This window comes from Rutidosis leptorrhynchoides, chromosome 3 (assembly GCF_046630445.1).
Source record: "Rutidosis leptorrhynchoides isolate AG116_Rl617_1_P2 chromosome 3, CSIRO_AGI_Rlap_v1, whole genome shotgun sequence".
In the NCBI taxonomy this organism is placed as follows: domain Eukaryota; kingdom Viridiplantae; phylum Streptophyta; class Magnoliopsida; order Asterales; family Asteraceae; genus Rutidosis; species Rutidosis leptorrhynchoides.
The window spans coordinates 105,479,380-105,497,465 of NC_092335.1; positions in this window are offsets into that span (position 1 = coordinate 105,479,380).

The window sequence follows — 18,086 nt, forward strand, 5'->3', positions numbered from 1 at the left end:
TAATTTGCATAGATATATATAGTACCAGGATCCCTTAAATTAAGGAGAAATTTACGAGAGATATCAGGCAAGGTCTACAGTAACAGATACACTAAGATATGAATTGTCAGATACGCTAAGATATGAATTTTGTCTATACACTATTCATGCAGTCAATGCAGTAAAATGTGTCTAGACTAAGAATAATGAGTAGGTAATTTCCTAAGGATGATAAGCAGATGTTTTCCGATAAAAATGATAAGCAAAACTTTTGACATGCAGACACGGTCGAAGTCCAGACTCACTAATGCATCCTAACGACTATCAGTTAGGCACGCTAATGCAAGACCTGGTTCGCTAAGACCACCGCTCTGATACCAACTGTCGAGACCCGTCCTAATCCATCCGGACGAAGTCCATATCGATTACAAACGATTCACAACAGTTGATTACATCGCGAGGTAATTGACCTCTATATGATAAATTTTACAAACATTGCATTCGTTTTTAAAAGACAAACTTTCGTTACATCGACAGTTGACAGGCATGTAAAGCATTTCATAATATATCCAAATATAATTGACTTAATAATAATCTTGATGAACTCAACGACTCGAATGCAACATCTTTTGAAATATGTCATGAATGACTCCAAGTAATATCTCTAATATGAGCAAATGCACAGCGGAAGATTTCTTTCGTACCTGAGAATAAACATGCTTTAAAGTGTCAACCAAAAGGTTGGTGAGTTCATTAGTTTATCATAAAGAATCATTTCATAATTTTAATAGACCACAAGATTTCATACTTCCATTTCTCATAATCATACGTCCCATGCATAGAGACAAAAATATCATTCATATGGATTGAACACCTGGTAACCGACATTCATAATATGCATATAAGAATATCCCCATCATTCCGGGATCCTCCTTCGGACATGATATAAATTTCGAAGTACTAAAGCATCCGGTACTTTGGATGAGGCTTGTTGGGCCCGATAGATCTATCTTTAGAGTTCGCGTCAATTAGGGTGTATGTTCCCTAATTCTTAGATTACCAGACTTAATAAAAAGGGGCATATTCAGTTTCGATCATTCAACCATAGAACGTAATTTCGATTACTTGTGTCTATTTCGTAAAACAGTTATAAAAGTTGCGCATGTATTCTCAGCCCAAAAATATAAAGGGTAAAAAGGTAAATGAAACTCACAATACTGTATTTTGTATTAAAAATACATATGACGACATTGAACAATGCAGGGTTGGCCTCGGATTCACGAACCTATATTATTCATATATTTATTAAAATATATAATTTTAATCGAACAAATTTATATATTATACCCTAAATTATTTATATCTTTTATATTTAATTTGTAATAATAATATTGTTAATAGAAATAATAATAATAATAATAATAATAATAATAATAATAATAATAATAATAATAATAATAATAATAATAATAATAATGATAATAATAATATGATGAAAATAATAATAATATTAATGATAATGATAATAATACTACTAATAATAATAACTATAAAAATAACGATTTTACTAATAATAATATTACTAACATTTATTTTAATACTATAATAATATTAATGTTAAGAATAATAATAATGATAAGTAAATAAATAAATAACTACCTCAAAGGGGTAGCCCTTAAAAAATGTCCAAGTCCGAGTTTGAACCCACGACGTCCCGCTCACCCGAAAACAATCCTAACCATTACGCCATTTGTGTTTTTTTTCTTCTGAAATAATCACCATCTTAATTTCTTTTAACCACTTCATCATCATATTAATCATAATCAAACCCATTTTATGATCATCATCATCCTAGCTTCTATCATTATCATTTTCGTTTTCAATTACTATCATCTTTAGGATCATAATCATCATTATCACATAATCATTTAATCGTTCTCGTCATTCCTCATACATCACATCCTCCATCATTATTTTACTTCGAATTCCATCTGATATTATTGGTAGTATTAAGATCGAATCATTTTGTTGTTGTTATATAACCGACTCAATCAGAGAATATTATGGATTGATATTAAAGCTAAATGGGCATCAATAGTCTCCTTCAAACCTTAATTGGCAGCCCAACATAGTAAGCTTGATATTTAGCCCAACTAATTAATTAACCTTCGGCCTATTAATGTAAAAATGCAGTGGCCCAACAACTGAATTAAGAAAAAACTCGGCTCAGCAGTAGCGGCATCTCATCCCAACTATAAATGAAACAGGAATGAAAATCTAGCTCATTTCATCATCACGTATAATACAAAAAAAATATCCAAACGTCACTATACTTAATTTAGTTCTGCCACTAAGAGGTAACACCTTCCACTTGCATATAATGTCCCGAAAATTAAGGATGTAAAGTGCTTTAATTTTTAATACACCCATGTTGACATACTTTAATTGACCCGTCATTTGTTTTTGAATTGTTCGACTGGAATACAGCAAGAAAACATGTGGCATCCATAATATAACAAAGGTGGATCCTTGGGACTATTTTGTGTGTGTTTTTAAATGGTGAATAAAAAGAATTCGAACAGAAGACAACAGACAGGAGGAAATATCGTATTTATCTCCTTTATTTATCATCACCATCGTTTTCGAAGAAAACCAAAAATAAATAAGTATGCGGTATGCAGGTGGGTTGTGTTGATTTTTGTTTTTTGTTTTTTTTTGATGGTTGTTTTAGATCAAAACAAGGAAACAGAATTGTTAACTATAGTAGTAGATGGAGGTTTACAGGAATAAAGATGGTGGTCATGTGTGGTGACGTCGAAGAAGAAGAGAAAAGAGAGAGAGATGAGAAAGGGATAACGAGTGGGGTGGTTTCTTTGAAGATTAAAAGCGTAGCAGCAACTGCAGCTATCAAGCTTCCTATTTCTAAATTCTTAACAATAACAAAGAGTATCAGTAGAGCAGAGGCTGAAGAATTAACGAAGTAGTAGTAGGCCTCGAGCAGTATGGGATTTCTTGTGGGTTCAAATAAATAAAAAATATAGAACCGGTGGTTTACGGTAGTTGTGGTTGTGATTAGGGTGACCCGTGGTGGTGGAAGGTGGTGATGGAAAGGTGTAAGTGACGATGGAAGTTGGAGAGTATGGTGGCGGTTGTTGCTTGAGAAGATGAAACTATGTGTACCTATGTTTCCTAACACTCCGTTTACATAACTACATATATAAGTAAAATAATTATAATATTAATAACATTTAATAATAATAATAATAATAAATAATATAGTAATCACAAAGAAACTTTAAGAAACAGTATTCACACAAATTTTCAAATGTCGAATAGTGTAGCAGCCACCTATGTTGGATTCTTATACCGACATTCTTATCATGCAGTTTATATCGTGGTCCATTGCTACACAGTTGGAATACAAAAGTGTTCCGAAAAAATTTCAAATTTTTAGATTAACCATATTTATTTATTTTAGTCATTATGGTATAAAATTCGATCCTTAATTTGTTAAATAAAAATTACATCAACTGTCCCTCTCATTTATGGGTAAAATATAAAAAATGTTAAAACTTAACAATTAGTTCCTAAATATATTTTTAATAAGCCTAAAATTTATAGAACTCATTTTCGGATCACCGTTTATTTTAAAATCATATAAGTTTGATTTAAACTTCTCTAAATAATAATCGAAACGTCCAACGAGTATTACAATTATTTAATATTTATTTTTAATATGCTTTTATTTATATATATGTATGTTTTTAAATAATAAATATTATAATATCATATTTCATAACAACAACATTTTATATTTCAAAATATACATCCAATTATTATTTATATATATACACACATATCTATTTACAAATAGTTGTTCGTGAATCGTCGGGAATGGTCGAAAGTCAAATGAATATATGAACATCGTTCCAAAATTTTCTAGACTCAACATTATAGACTTTGCTTATCGAGTCGGAATTATAATAAGATTAAGTTTAAATTTGGTCGGAAATTTTCGGGTTGTCACAATAACCGGCAGTTACTAGTTACCAAAGCTAAGGGATTTTCGGTTCAAACTCAGTGTAGAATTAAGTATGTACTTGTGTCCATTGCGTTTAAAATAAATTGAATGTATTCTCAGCCCAAAAATGTATTGCAAAAGCAATTAAAAAGGGAGCAATGAAACTCACCTTAGCAGCACATAAAGTCGTTCACTGAAATGTGACCAAAACTCGAAATACCAAATAACCGCAGATCACAACCTAGAGAACATATGTTGGTCAATAAATGTCTATCAAGCTAGGTCAGATCATAGTGCATCACAATCCTAATGCTCGAGATCGACATACAAAGGTTATTAAAAGTCATTTCAAAAAGTTAACCTGACTCAATACTATAGTTGAATGATCATGGTAATCGAAACATTTTAACATTTCACATAGTTTTCCAATACTTGTAAAATCAGATTATAGTGTTTATAAAGCTTTAAAAACATGATAAGACAGTCAACTTTGACAATTGTTCAACAAAACGAGACATGCCTTATTTAAGAATTCATTTACTCGGCTAGTAGTATTCAAAAACCCAATTTATCAATCTCGTAAACAGGTTGTTTAAATATTAATTGCAGATTCAAAAGCAATTTCAATTAACGTCAATCATATTTCAGTTGATCATATCTTTTAATCCGTTCATCAAAACTATTCGATATCTAAATGAAAAGTTATTGATTTTTTGCCAGCTTTCCAAAAACATGCATATCATATACCTTTTATTAGTAATATATGTATTTAATTCGTGATTCATCATAAACTGTTTAACGATGAAATTTAGCTTACAAGCATGCATAAACATATATACTCTAGCACTAGACATGGATACATTATTAATATATAAAAGATAAGATACGAATACTCACGTATCAATATTGTGATTCAATATTGCAGGAAAGTACGTAGGCGTAACAGAGATGATAAACACTAGGTTTGACTTGCAAAATAATACCCACGAACATTACCCATAACCTCCATAGCTATAACCCATAGTTTCCTTAGCTCTATCCCGCTCGAAAACCATTTTGAAAGTGACACGCTCATGACCTCGTCGTAGTATTTTATGTATAGTACTAATAATAATAATAATAATAATACTCATAACCATAAGATTAATAATAATAATAATAATATTAATCTTAATAATAATAATAATAATAATAATAATAATAATAATAATAATAATAATAATAATAATAATAATAATAATAATAATAATAATAATAATAATAATAATAATAATAATAATAATAATCATAATAATATAAATATATATGTTTACGAGAGAGTAGATGGAAAGATATATATGTTCGATCAAAACAGAAAACGAATGAATTTATAGGACCTGAACCCACCAGACCAGCCATGCGATCGCATGGCTTGAAAGGGTAAATCCCTTGCTATCGCATGGGTACCTTTGACAGCACACAATCAATTATCGTTTTGCTTGTCGACATAATATTTAATTAATATATATAATATATATAATTTAAATTAATTAATTATATATTATATTATATTCTCGTGCCCAGTTATCTTGAAATTTTGGTTCCGATAAGTCGTACGTCGTCACTCGAATTATGTCCAGGTTTCGGTTTTTCGAACGTCCTTTCGTACGCTGAGAAAACTTGCATTTTACGTTTCGTGATGTGTACCTTTGTTAACATTTAGACTAAAATTATTGTCAAACTATATCACTTGAATTGTAGCTTAATCAATTAAGTGTTTTGGTTATTTACTTCTATAAATTATCGTCTCGCTATTTGTTAAAATATGTATAATATCAAATCGTTTTATGACCAAGTTAATATATATTTTCAATATTAATAAACACGTTTTAAAATACACATCACACGTTATTCATATAACTAATTCTAACAGTTAATATTCCTTATTATTGTATGTGTCCAAATTACGTTATTTAAACAAACACTTTACCATTTATTCCGAATACCGTTAAAAATGAACGATTTCCCAAATCAACGTGGACCTCATAACAGAGTCCCGTAATAAAATCATAATTCTTAAGGGACTCAATAAATATCTTTTTAATTAAACCGTTTGGCATAATCTTTTAACTCCGTAGTTAAATATATTAATCGGATAATCAACCCAATAAGTTTAATGCACGGTATCATATAATCAACACTTTGTTACGTTTTCAAGTTATAGTATGTATCTAATTACATATAATTGTTCGTGATTTGTTGAGAATAAGCGAAGGGTAATTGAATAATTCAAAATTTTGAGATTCAACTTCATATACTTTGCTTATCGTGTCGGAAACGTTAAAGATTAAGTTTAAATTTGGTCAGAAATTTCCGGGTCATCACAAAAATAGAAACCAAAAAATATAATCGTGGACAACCAAATGGAAACAAACTAATATATATATATAAGGACTACAACCAAGCAAAAGAATAACACAAATTCCAGCCTAGACAATCCCAAGCAACATGTGCAAAACCATCTAAAAACACTAAACTATTTGGTGGACGGAACATCACCGTACACCATCTTTCATGTTGTCATGTTCGCCATAGTAAACATTTCCAATTCGAAACATCACCTTCATCTCCTCCGGACTAAAAAGGACTTTGAATCTGCCACATCCGTAGAATACCAAATCCGATAACCTAGCTTTGCGTTTCAAATTCTTGTGTTTCAAATTGTTAGAAAACTAATAGAACAACTTACTAAAATATTAATTTAGTTAATTCTTCTATTATTTTAGTCAATTAGTTATGTTAATTTTCTTTAGAAAATATTTATATACGGAATATATATATATATATATATATATATATATATATATATATATATATATATATATATATATATATATATATATATATAGGGAGGTGATCCTCACACACAATTATTGATCCATGTACACTTTTGTCACATAAATTTCCAGTTTGAACCCTAGCTTAATCTAGGGAGTTGAACTTATATTATTATTGTAAGTACAATTAAGAGTAAAATAGATGATTAGGTGTACATGAATTAAAAAGTGGTGTGTGAGAATCACCTCCTACACACATACATACATACATACATACATACATACATACATACATAGATATATATATATATATATATATATATATATATATATATATATATATATATATATATATATATATATATATATATATATATATATATATATATATATATAGGTAAATCTAGAGGGAAGAACAAAATGGAGAGAATTATAAGGAAGCAATCTGAGCCACAAATTTAAGGATGTGAATGTGTAAGGTGGGGTCATAATTCTATAATTAATTATAGGTGATTGTTTGATCCAGAATGTTCTACCCCGCTTCTTTCTATTTTATTATTCCCTCTTCATCTCACCGATATTCTTACTATTTAGTTTGACAAATAAGTATTAATAATTTAATATACAATTATATATATATATATATATATATATATATATATATATATATATATATATATATATATATATATATATAGTAGGGGTAGGTTCAAACGAGAATCACAAAAAATGCGAGAACTGCGAAAAATTTTTAGTTTCATAGTTTTTATGCATTTAAATGCAATAAATTATATGCAAATGTTAATTAATGTTCATATCATAAATAAAAATATGTTCACTATCACAATTTACATGTTAAATTGTTAATAATATCAAATGTTCAATTGTTATACAAACAAATATGCACATGTAAACGTGAAACTATACATTTATTGTATATGGAAAATATAAGTATTTTTAAACTATTTTATGTTCATTTTACTTCACATCAACATTTAAGAGTTATTTAATCTATTCGCATGTGATTGTGGAAATCGTTATAAATTACAAATTCTCATAGTTCTCGCCTTTTTTTGTGGTTCTCGTTTGAACTTTTGTCTATATTAGATTTTGTATATATTTCACTATTCCAACATAATTTAACAGACGAGAATGGATACGACGGATGAATATGGATATTTAATTTGAGAAATTTAAAATAATAATAATAAACAATGGAATTAAAAAGTTGATCGAGTGTTTTTATTATTTACTCCCTCCGTCCCTATATTATTGTCCACTATTTCATTTTGGGATGTCTCAAATTAATTGTTCACTTCTATAAATAGAAAGGAAAGAAGATATTTCATTGGTGGATATGGAGAGAGAAGAAATTTCATTGGTGGAGAAATAAAGTTAGTGAGATTTTCTAAAAGTGTTTATTTTTTGTCTGGTGACAATAAATATGGGATAGAGGAAGTATTTATTTATTTATTTATTTTGTTGTATGTTTTTGGAGGAAAATTTTTTAGGATGGGGAGCGGAGAGTGAAATTGAAGTAGGGAAGGAAAAGATTGTGGCCTTGTGGGTCCAGACTTTTGGCACGTGAAATGGTAAGAATATCCGACGTGTCACAGCAGGAAGAGTTTTCCGAGGGACCCACTTGGGTCTTTGGTAGTTTCTTTTCCTTTTTATCAATCCATGCATATGCATCTTTTTTGTTCTTTTCCTCTTTCATCAATTATGTTTTCTTCTCTAGCCCTGTATTCTTAACCTCACCACCACTATATGTATACTCTTGAGGTACGTACCTACATCTATAAAATACTACGTAATCCATATCGTTATATACTCTGTAGTATATACTCGATCAGTATTATACTTTGTACGTACCCGCTTATTTTATGGGCCTCGGAGGTTTTGAATGTCTTGCGTCCGGATCTCGTCCAAGAGGATTTTATCAAACAGAATGTCCGTATGAATTCGTCGTGTGGATTGCATCCTGATTACAGTAGGATTGTAATGGTCCGTACCAAAAAATGATCGAGTGGGTGGATGTTAATATCGCGTTTGACCCGCATAAATGACTCCTAACCGCCTATAAAAAAAGGGAATTGATTCGTACACCACCTCAAATTTGCCATACACCACCAAATAAATTATTTGGACATTTATACCCTTCATTTGGTGGTGTATGACAAATTTGATAGTGTAAAAGAAAGGGTAAAAATGTCTAAATAATTAATTTAGTGGTGTATGGCAAATTTGAAGTGGTGTACGGATCGACCCCTATAAAAAAAAGGTATTATACACGGAGTGGTCTGTAAGATACGCGGATTAAGACATAAGATATAGAGAGTAATAATAAAATAATAATTATATAATACGGAGTAATAATAATAAATAACAATAACATATAATATATTATATAATAATATATAATATATAATAATAATAATAATATATTCCAAAAAGCGTATCCAAGTTATCTTATTTTGTTAGTTCACACCTTCATAATCTTTTTTTTTTTTTTTTTTTTTTTTTTTTTTTTTTTTTTAACTTTATAAATGTTTCCATCAATATGTTAAAAAGATTCGAAGAGCCCTTGTATAAAATGATTTTCTGAAGTTTACAGTTTCATTCTGTTGTTTTAAATTAATCCAGATTTAGGGTGTTTCGGTTACCTCTTAATTGAGTGTTTTAGCGCTGTGTGAATTCTTGACCATTTATATTTAACGTTCATTTTTCTGACATTCGAATAACATATGATACCAAATGATTCAGAATTCAGTGATGAACCATTCATAGTTGAAATACTCTCTTAACCATTAAGTACATAAATATTGAGTAATAACCTCCTCAAATCATATCTATAACACTTAACAAATATTCAATTTTTATTCTTGTAACACATTAATAAGGTAATATAACTTTCATTCATATTGTTCATTCAAAATAATTATCGAACAATTTGTATTCTTTCAGAACAAATGTATTCAAAGACTAACCACGCAGACTTTTCTGAGTGGCCACCGAGTTGCCTAATGAAGCACACAACCCTGGTTCGATTTCTGGCTATGGCAAATCATTCAGAAATTGAGTGTGACCAGAGGGTGCGCATGCACAATTCACCCAGTACCAGGTTTCGTGTTTGGGGGCCTTGATTACCCGAGGTTAATTTACGCTATGTTTGGAGCCAATGTAGTCATTAAAAGGGGGTTCCTCGCTAATCTAAAAATTTTATTCAAAAACTTTGAATCATTCAGATTATTAATTATTCAACGCTAAATCATTTTGGTTTTATCAAACGAAGCTTTAACTAGCTAACGGACTCGTGAACTCTAGATGATTAACAGTTATAAACACATTTTTATTTAATAACTCTTATAATTATTCATATATAATAATATATATGTTCCGAGGCAAACCGGTGAACGTAATTCCCATAATCTCATTATTTTTGACTCAAATAACTCGTTAACTCAAACAACTCACTGATTGATGTGTATTTTAATTTACTAAAAAAGAAAATTTAAAAAGAACGTGTATGAACATGCATGTAAACGTAATGACGTGAAAGGAATAACATAACTACTTTATACGGAGTATAATTTATTATTTGTTATATTATACTAATATAAAATTCAGAGTATTAATTAGCCTTACCTTTATTTATAGTATTATTATTAATTTTTTTTTTTCAACAGCAAACAAATACTGAGTATATATTAATAGACAAATTGCATGGGGGTCCGTGTGGTATGTTCGAAATAACAAACGGGGTCCAAAATTTTTTTTTTCACCTTAGGGGTTCACTGTGGTATGCACTTATTTCATGGGGGGTCCAATTCGCTAGCTGCTGTTATCTTTTCCGTTAAATTCGGTCATGTGCAATGCACATGAGGGTAAAATGGTCACTTTAAAAAATTCCTATGTTTCTTTTTATTTTCTTTTCTCTTGTCTTCTTTTTTCTCTTTTCTTTTTTCTTTTCTTTTCCTTTTATCTGTGACCAAGCTCTCCCATCACATATATAAAAATACATACAATGAAATCTCAACAACTAGAAGCTATCAAGTCTCAACATCTCGCCGGATCACTGAACTAGGGTTTGGAGACGAGTAATTTCAAAAGACGGCGATTTTATTGGTGAATTAGGGTTAAAAAATTCTGTAAATATGATGGCATCACGAGGAGGTTTATTTAGATGGTCACCGCCACGGTAACAACCTGCTTTTTACAAATAAAGAAAACCCACATCAAAACCCTTAACAAATTTACAAATGGAATCGAGATCTGGAACCTGATTTCACATACCACCACCATCCTTGCAACTCTGATTTAACCCACCACCACCGTCGTTGCAACTCCATTGTCACACACCACCAATAATCGGAACCCTTCAACCACTTCGAAAGTAGATCTAAATCTTTTGAAATCAGATTTGAAACTTCATTGGTAAGTGCTCGAATCAAATTTATGTTTAATTTCGAGATGCTTACTGAAAATGGCGGCTGCGGTGGTGAAATAAAATGGTGGCGGCGGCGGTGACTGAAGATGGTGGTCATCACATAAACTGATGATGGTGGTCACGATGGTGAACGAAGGAGATGGTGGTCACTATCGTGTATGAATTGATTTGGATTTAGTTAATTGATTTGGATTTAGATTTGACCGTGTTTTGAGGTTAGTTGATTCAATAAAATTAGGGTTAATTATTTGATGATAGAAGAAGATGAGGATGAATAAAGAGAGGGTGGGTCAGAAGACAAGAGGAACAAAATTTACGAAAATACCCTCGTATGCAAGTCATGTGCACCACTTAACTAGTTAGATTTACACGGACGTTAGGCAATTGGACCCTCCGTGAAACTATTGCAAACCACAGTGACCCCCCAAGGTGAAAAAATTCTTTTGGACCCCGCTTGTTATTTTGAACATACCATAGGGACCCCCATGCAATTTTGTATTTATTAATATGGTAAATAATTATAAGGGTGAGAATGGTAGGGTAGTGCTGAAAGTTATAGACCACCCATACATTCTGCCAACTCGATCAAAATACAACGAAGAGAAAATTTTACACACTCTATACGTTACATGAAGATGTATATACATGATACTCGAAGCAGCACCTCGTGACTCCAACGGCTAGTAGTATACTCCATCAACCCGGGTCAAAATTAAAGGTGCAATTATGGCCCAAGTTCTTCGGGTCTAACAACCATTTGTGCCAATCGAGCGTTTTAGTCTTTGATCTATTATTGATCTATTCATACGTTTTCACTTGGATTTCATTTACTATCTTAGAGGAGGCCCACGATTCATTAAGGAAGACTTTGAGATTCATATTTTTCCAGTGATACCCCGTGACCCACTCGATCGCTTGTCAAATAACTTTACCAACCCCCCGAACACCACTACCTCCCTCCCGCGCAAACATATTGCTAGTGCTTGCCTTAGGAGCAGTATTAAAACCCCACCATCTATAAACACCATTCCAAATTTCCCATACACATTTACAGTAGACCATGGCATCTTCAACCGACTCCGAAACCTCTTTACATAAAGGACATAAAGTGGAATCAAGGTCAACACCACGTTTATCTAGTTCAGTCCTTACCGTAATTCGTTCCTTGAGTACCTGCCAAATAAATAAACCCGCCTTAGAAGAAATTAATGTGTTGCGCAATGTACCTGTGCTTGAACCTCAACCAGCCAGGATCAGCTCATCAATTTTACCAGCCATCACACGCGACTTATAGACACCGATGTTATCCATCTTACAAACCCATGACTCTCTCCCTTAATTGAGACCTGTATAACCTTGAATCACAGTGGTTGAATCCTCTAACTCGCCCACAAGTCTGCCTGTAAGATCCCTCGTCCAAAGCCATGAAAAAACCCAAGAACCATCTATGTAGCTGACTCTATCCTTCACTGAAACATTCTGCTGAGCCTCTCGACGAAATAACCGAGGAAACTTGTCTTTGAGACTCGTTCCACCAATCCAATTATCTTCCCAGAATATGGTATCACGACCGTCACCTACTTTCTTTCAAAAATCACTTTAAAGTTTATGCCAATCTTACGTAATTCATTGTCGAGCTTAATAATATTACATCAGACCGAGTTTAATCTGGAAGACACGATAAGATTTTCTTGACCCAACCCCTTCCCGCCCATAGATGTTTTTGATTACGTGAACCCAAAGTGAGTTGCTTTCGGTACGAAAACGCCACCACCATTTCTCCACCAATGCCCAAATTTTAGTTTTAAAAGACCCTATATTTAGCCCGCCCTGACCATAGGAAACCAGAATGGAATTCCATTTAACCCACGACAATTTAGATTCACCACTTGTCCTTCCCCAAAAAAATTTACGACGCAATTTCTCGAGAAGGTTGAGGACACCAGAAGGAGCGCGAAACAACGAGAAGAAATATATCTGATGACTACTAAGGACCGATTTTATAAGAGTTAACCCCCCATACGATATTGTTCGAGCCTTCCAATCCGAAAACCTCTTCGTGAATTTATCTATTATCGTATTCCAAGCACTTAACTTACACATGTTCTCCCCGATTGGCATGCCTAGGTATTTAAAAGGAAGTCCTCCAACCCCACATCCAATCATACCTGCAACCCTTCCAATATCAGAATGAGCAACCCCAATGCCCAACAAGCAGCTCTTGCCCATGTTTATTTTTAGATGGATACCTTCTCTATAACAACCCTCACTTTTCCACTTCTGAAATGATTAAATTGCCCTTAGAGTTTCTCTGCATTCTGCGTGTATTAATTCTAGAGTTGTTATTTGAAACATAATCAATGCAAAATAAATCAACGTTGACCTGATATCTACTTTCAGTCAACAACACATTTTAATTAAAGTTATATTATTATATGTAACTTTAGTTAATAATATTATATATATATATATATATATATATATATATATATATATATATATATATATATATATATATATATATATAACAGTGTATGATATAAATTAAGAAAAGTATATATTATAAGTATTAAATAAATGTGATACTTTTATAAATTATAAAAGTATAGTATTATTAATGTAAATAAATGAATTAATTTATTTATATTAAAATCAATATTATAATATTAATAATAATAATAATAAGTTAAAAAAATTAAATAAAAAGGATAAATACAACAAAAATATTATCCAGAATGTTCTTAAACTATATAATATTTAATAAAAAAATAAAAATATATATACAAAAGGCCATTCGGCCGAAATAATAAAAAAAAGAAAATTAAAATATTTAATTAACTTAACCTCCAAGTAATTATTTTAGTATAAATAGATGGGTTGGGTTTTCATTATTTTGTGCAATTCTTATTATTTTCTCTCATCTTCACAAACCATGAAAATCTTGTAAGTTTCTTTCTTTCTTTCTTTTTTGTTCGTTTTCTTTCTTTTTTTTATTCGATTTCTAGTTTTATTTTTAGTAAATTATACAAAATCAAATTAAATAATTATAATATGTATTAATTGGTATTATGACTATTAAGATCATATAAAAATTATTTTTATAGTTATTAGTCAAAATTATAATTTAAGAAAATTAAAAAACAAATTTAATTGTATATATATATATATATATATATATATATATATATATATATATACGGTACATATGTATATTTATAAATAATATATAAATTATGAATTAAATTATGTAATTATTTTACCAGTAAAGTAAACCACTTATAATAAGTATTTTGACTAGAATATATCTTTTAAAAATTAAAAATGAATTTATAATAGTTATTTGATATTATTGTTAACCGAAAAGGCAAAAATACAAAACTAATTGATTAAAAATTCTATAAATTCATGGGATCTGGTAAAAAAATACATATTACTATTATTATAACTTTAAAACATAATTTATGTATTTTTAAAATCATTAGAATAATTATTTTCTATTTATTTGGTTTTTGGTTTATATAATTGGTGTATAAATTGAGTATTAAATCATATAATTCATTAAAAATAGTAATAATATTTTTTGCAGATTATAAATAACTTATACTAATCATTGAAGTCTAAAATAAAATTTATATATTGTTTGGGATATTTATTCCTTATTTAAATATATACCGAAGCTATATAAAAGTGTATAAATCGAATTAAAATTTTATAAAATAGCAAAAATGGTAAGATTTACATGAAAAGTATCTAGAACTATTATTAAACACATTTAAGTCATTATATAAATATATGAAAGTTTATTGTATTTAATTATTAATATATGCGATTTATACATGTATTCGAGTATTAAATCCCAAATAAATAATATATATAGTATAAAATTAATTTATAAATGTTTATGAGTTTATAACAGTAGGTTGGATGTATAAAAATTGAAAATATATTTATTGGGGTCGAATTTTGCTTATTTGTAATTAAACTTGTTTTATTATTAAACCGAGAAAAAAATAAAGATAATTACTAAATAAATATAATATTATTATAAATTTTGTTCATAGTTTAATATACTGATATACGTGTATAAAAATTAAACTTATAATTATTTGATATTTAATTGAATTAAAAATGAATTTAAATATGAAATGTAAATATTTCTGCATATGTAATATATATAATATATATTAATCAATTTATAATTATTTTTAGCTTAATATCAGTAAAAAATATGTAATACATAATTATATATTTATTTAATCATATAATTAATTTTCTATATAATTATGTATAATATTTGATCATTTAAAATAATATATGTATAAACAAACATCAATTTATCATATATATTATTATTATCTACTATTATTATTTAAATAAGTAAGAAGATAATGTTATATATTAATATGATTATAATATCTAAAATTATCATACTTATCTAATATTAATAAATTTAAAACTTATACATATACACTATTAATAAATGTTATATTGTAACATTAATTAAACTATTAAAACATTAATATACTATCAAGTATATAAGTTATACTAATATACAAAGTAACTTATCAATGTGTTGTATTCCTATACATACGCAACAAGTGAGAGCTATGATCATAACGATAAACATATAACTTATACGAATTTCACCGCTACTTACGGTCACGGGATGATGTCACATAGGCTTACAGGAATAAGGTTTTGAATTAAACGAAAGGTTGTAGACTAAGTCTAGCCGAAAGTTCCTGACCTCCGCATCTGGTCATATTTTGACTTACTTGATAGCACCGAGGTTTGGGCAAGGTTTTACGACATCTAAACATGATCATTGTGGATATACAAACATGTTTAACAACTTAACAACTCATAAGTTTACTTATGAACTTTTGATTGTCGGATTAAACAAACTAATGACCAAACTTAAATCTCTAGGTTGAGATCCCGGTCATTTACTTGCGTTCATTTACTTTTTGTGGAATAACTTCATCTGCTAATAAGATGAACTTCATAGCCCCACTTTTTACTATTTTATAACTGTTTTACAACTTTTGGGGTGAGACACATGCTTGTTTTAAACTGTTTTACGCTTTAGACACAAATACTCAAACTATAACTATGCTTCCATGCTCTATTTCATGCTAAATCTCTGCCATGGTATCGTTAGTTGCTACGTATAAATGCAAGCTTAATTATTGTGACTAGGCATATTGAGCGTAACGTCTCTGTTCATGTGACCGCTGGTCAATTAATAATGATTTAACGACACGAATGGATAAAGTATTATGGGGTAAACTTTGTTTAGTCTCGATATCATACACCACAGCATTACTTTGAACTGACAGTATCGAGGTACCCCTATGATAGTATCGAGGTACCCCTCTAACTTTTAAGTTAAGGGTTCAAGTCTCGAGATGGACACTATGAATATATTTGTGTAAAAAAATGAGTTTTGTGTGTGTTTATCTTTAAAAGAATAATAAAATCCCTTAGAGTTCTAATTATACTCTCTCTATTTTGAATATATACAATTAATTATGACAATCAATTAGCATTTAAAGCAATCATTAATTACAATAATTTAATATGAAGGGTAAAATAAACAATTCACTTATACCTCTATTCATTAAAAAAATCAACCTGTACAATATTTTGAGAAGGAAGAAGTAACATAATTAGTCAACTCCAAATATTTAGTATTAGTGATTAGGGGTGGGCAAAACCGAAATATCAGAACTTTCGAATATCCAAAAATTCGGATAGTGAATTTGGCCATCAGAAATTCAAATCCAAAATTTCGGCTATCCGAAATTCGAATATTCGAAATTTCGGATATCCGAAATTCGGATATCCAAGATTTCGAATTCGGATACTGAATTATCCGAATATCCGAACTGTATCTAATAAATGCAAAAAAAATACAAATGAGAATCACATATTACATAACAAGTCACATACACTCAAGTTAAAGATTTTGAATTTCATGTTACACAAGTTCAAAACACGATTAACACATCACCGTAAGAATATATAACAAAGTTCAAAACACGATTAACACATCATCGTAACACAAACATAACAATTATATGGTTTAGCTATTTATATAGAAATATTCATTCTAATTATCTGGTTATCATATACTGGTATATTTCTTGTTACTTTGGATGTGCTGTGACTTATTTCTTATATATAGCAATTTATTCTATATCATATACTAACTTCATGGTTTTTCATTAGTATAAATATAATATCGTTCTAGAACGTGAATCAAGTTATAATTAGTATCTCATACTCGTTACAATAAAAATGATACACATCCATCTTTTGAGGATGAACCAAACAAAAAGCGTATCAAAAAATGAATGCAAGTCAGTGTAAGAAAAAAAAAGAGTATTGATAAATTACAGTACACTACTTTATTCATTGTAACGATTGATTGTTTTTAATAATAAGTGTATTTTATTTCGGATATCGGATTATCCGATGTCCAAAAAATTCAAAAAATTGATCCGATATCCGAATAAATCCGGATATTCGAAATTTTGAATATTTACTGATCGATTTTTTGGATAATTCGGATTTCGAGTTCGGATGTGGATATTATGCATACCCCTATTGGTGATGTGTTAATATGTATTTATCGAAGCTAAAATTTTCTTAAAAATTAACATTAACATACTAATTAATTCAAACAAATATTTACATGTTTATTCATACATTAATTACCAAACCGGTCTATATCTTTCTTTCGAAAGAAGTTTTATCTTATGTGACAACCCGAAAATTTCTGACCAAATTTAAACTTGATCTTTATATATTTTATACACGA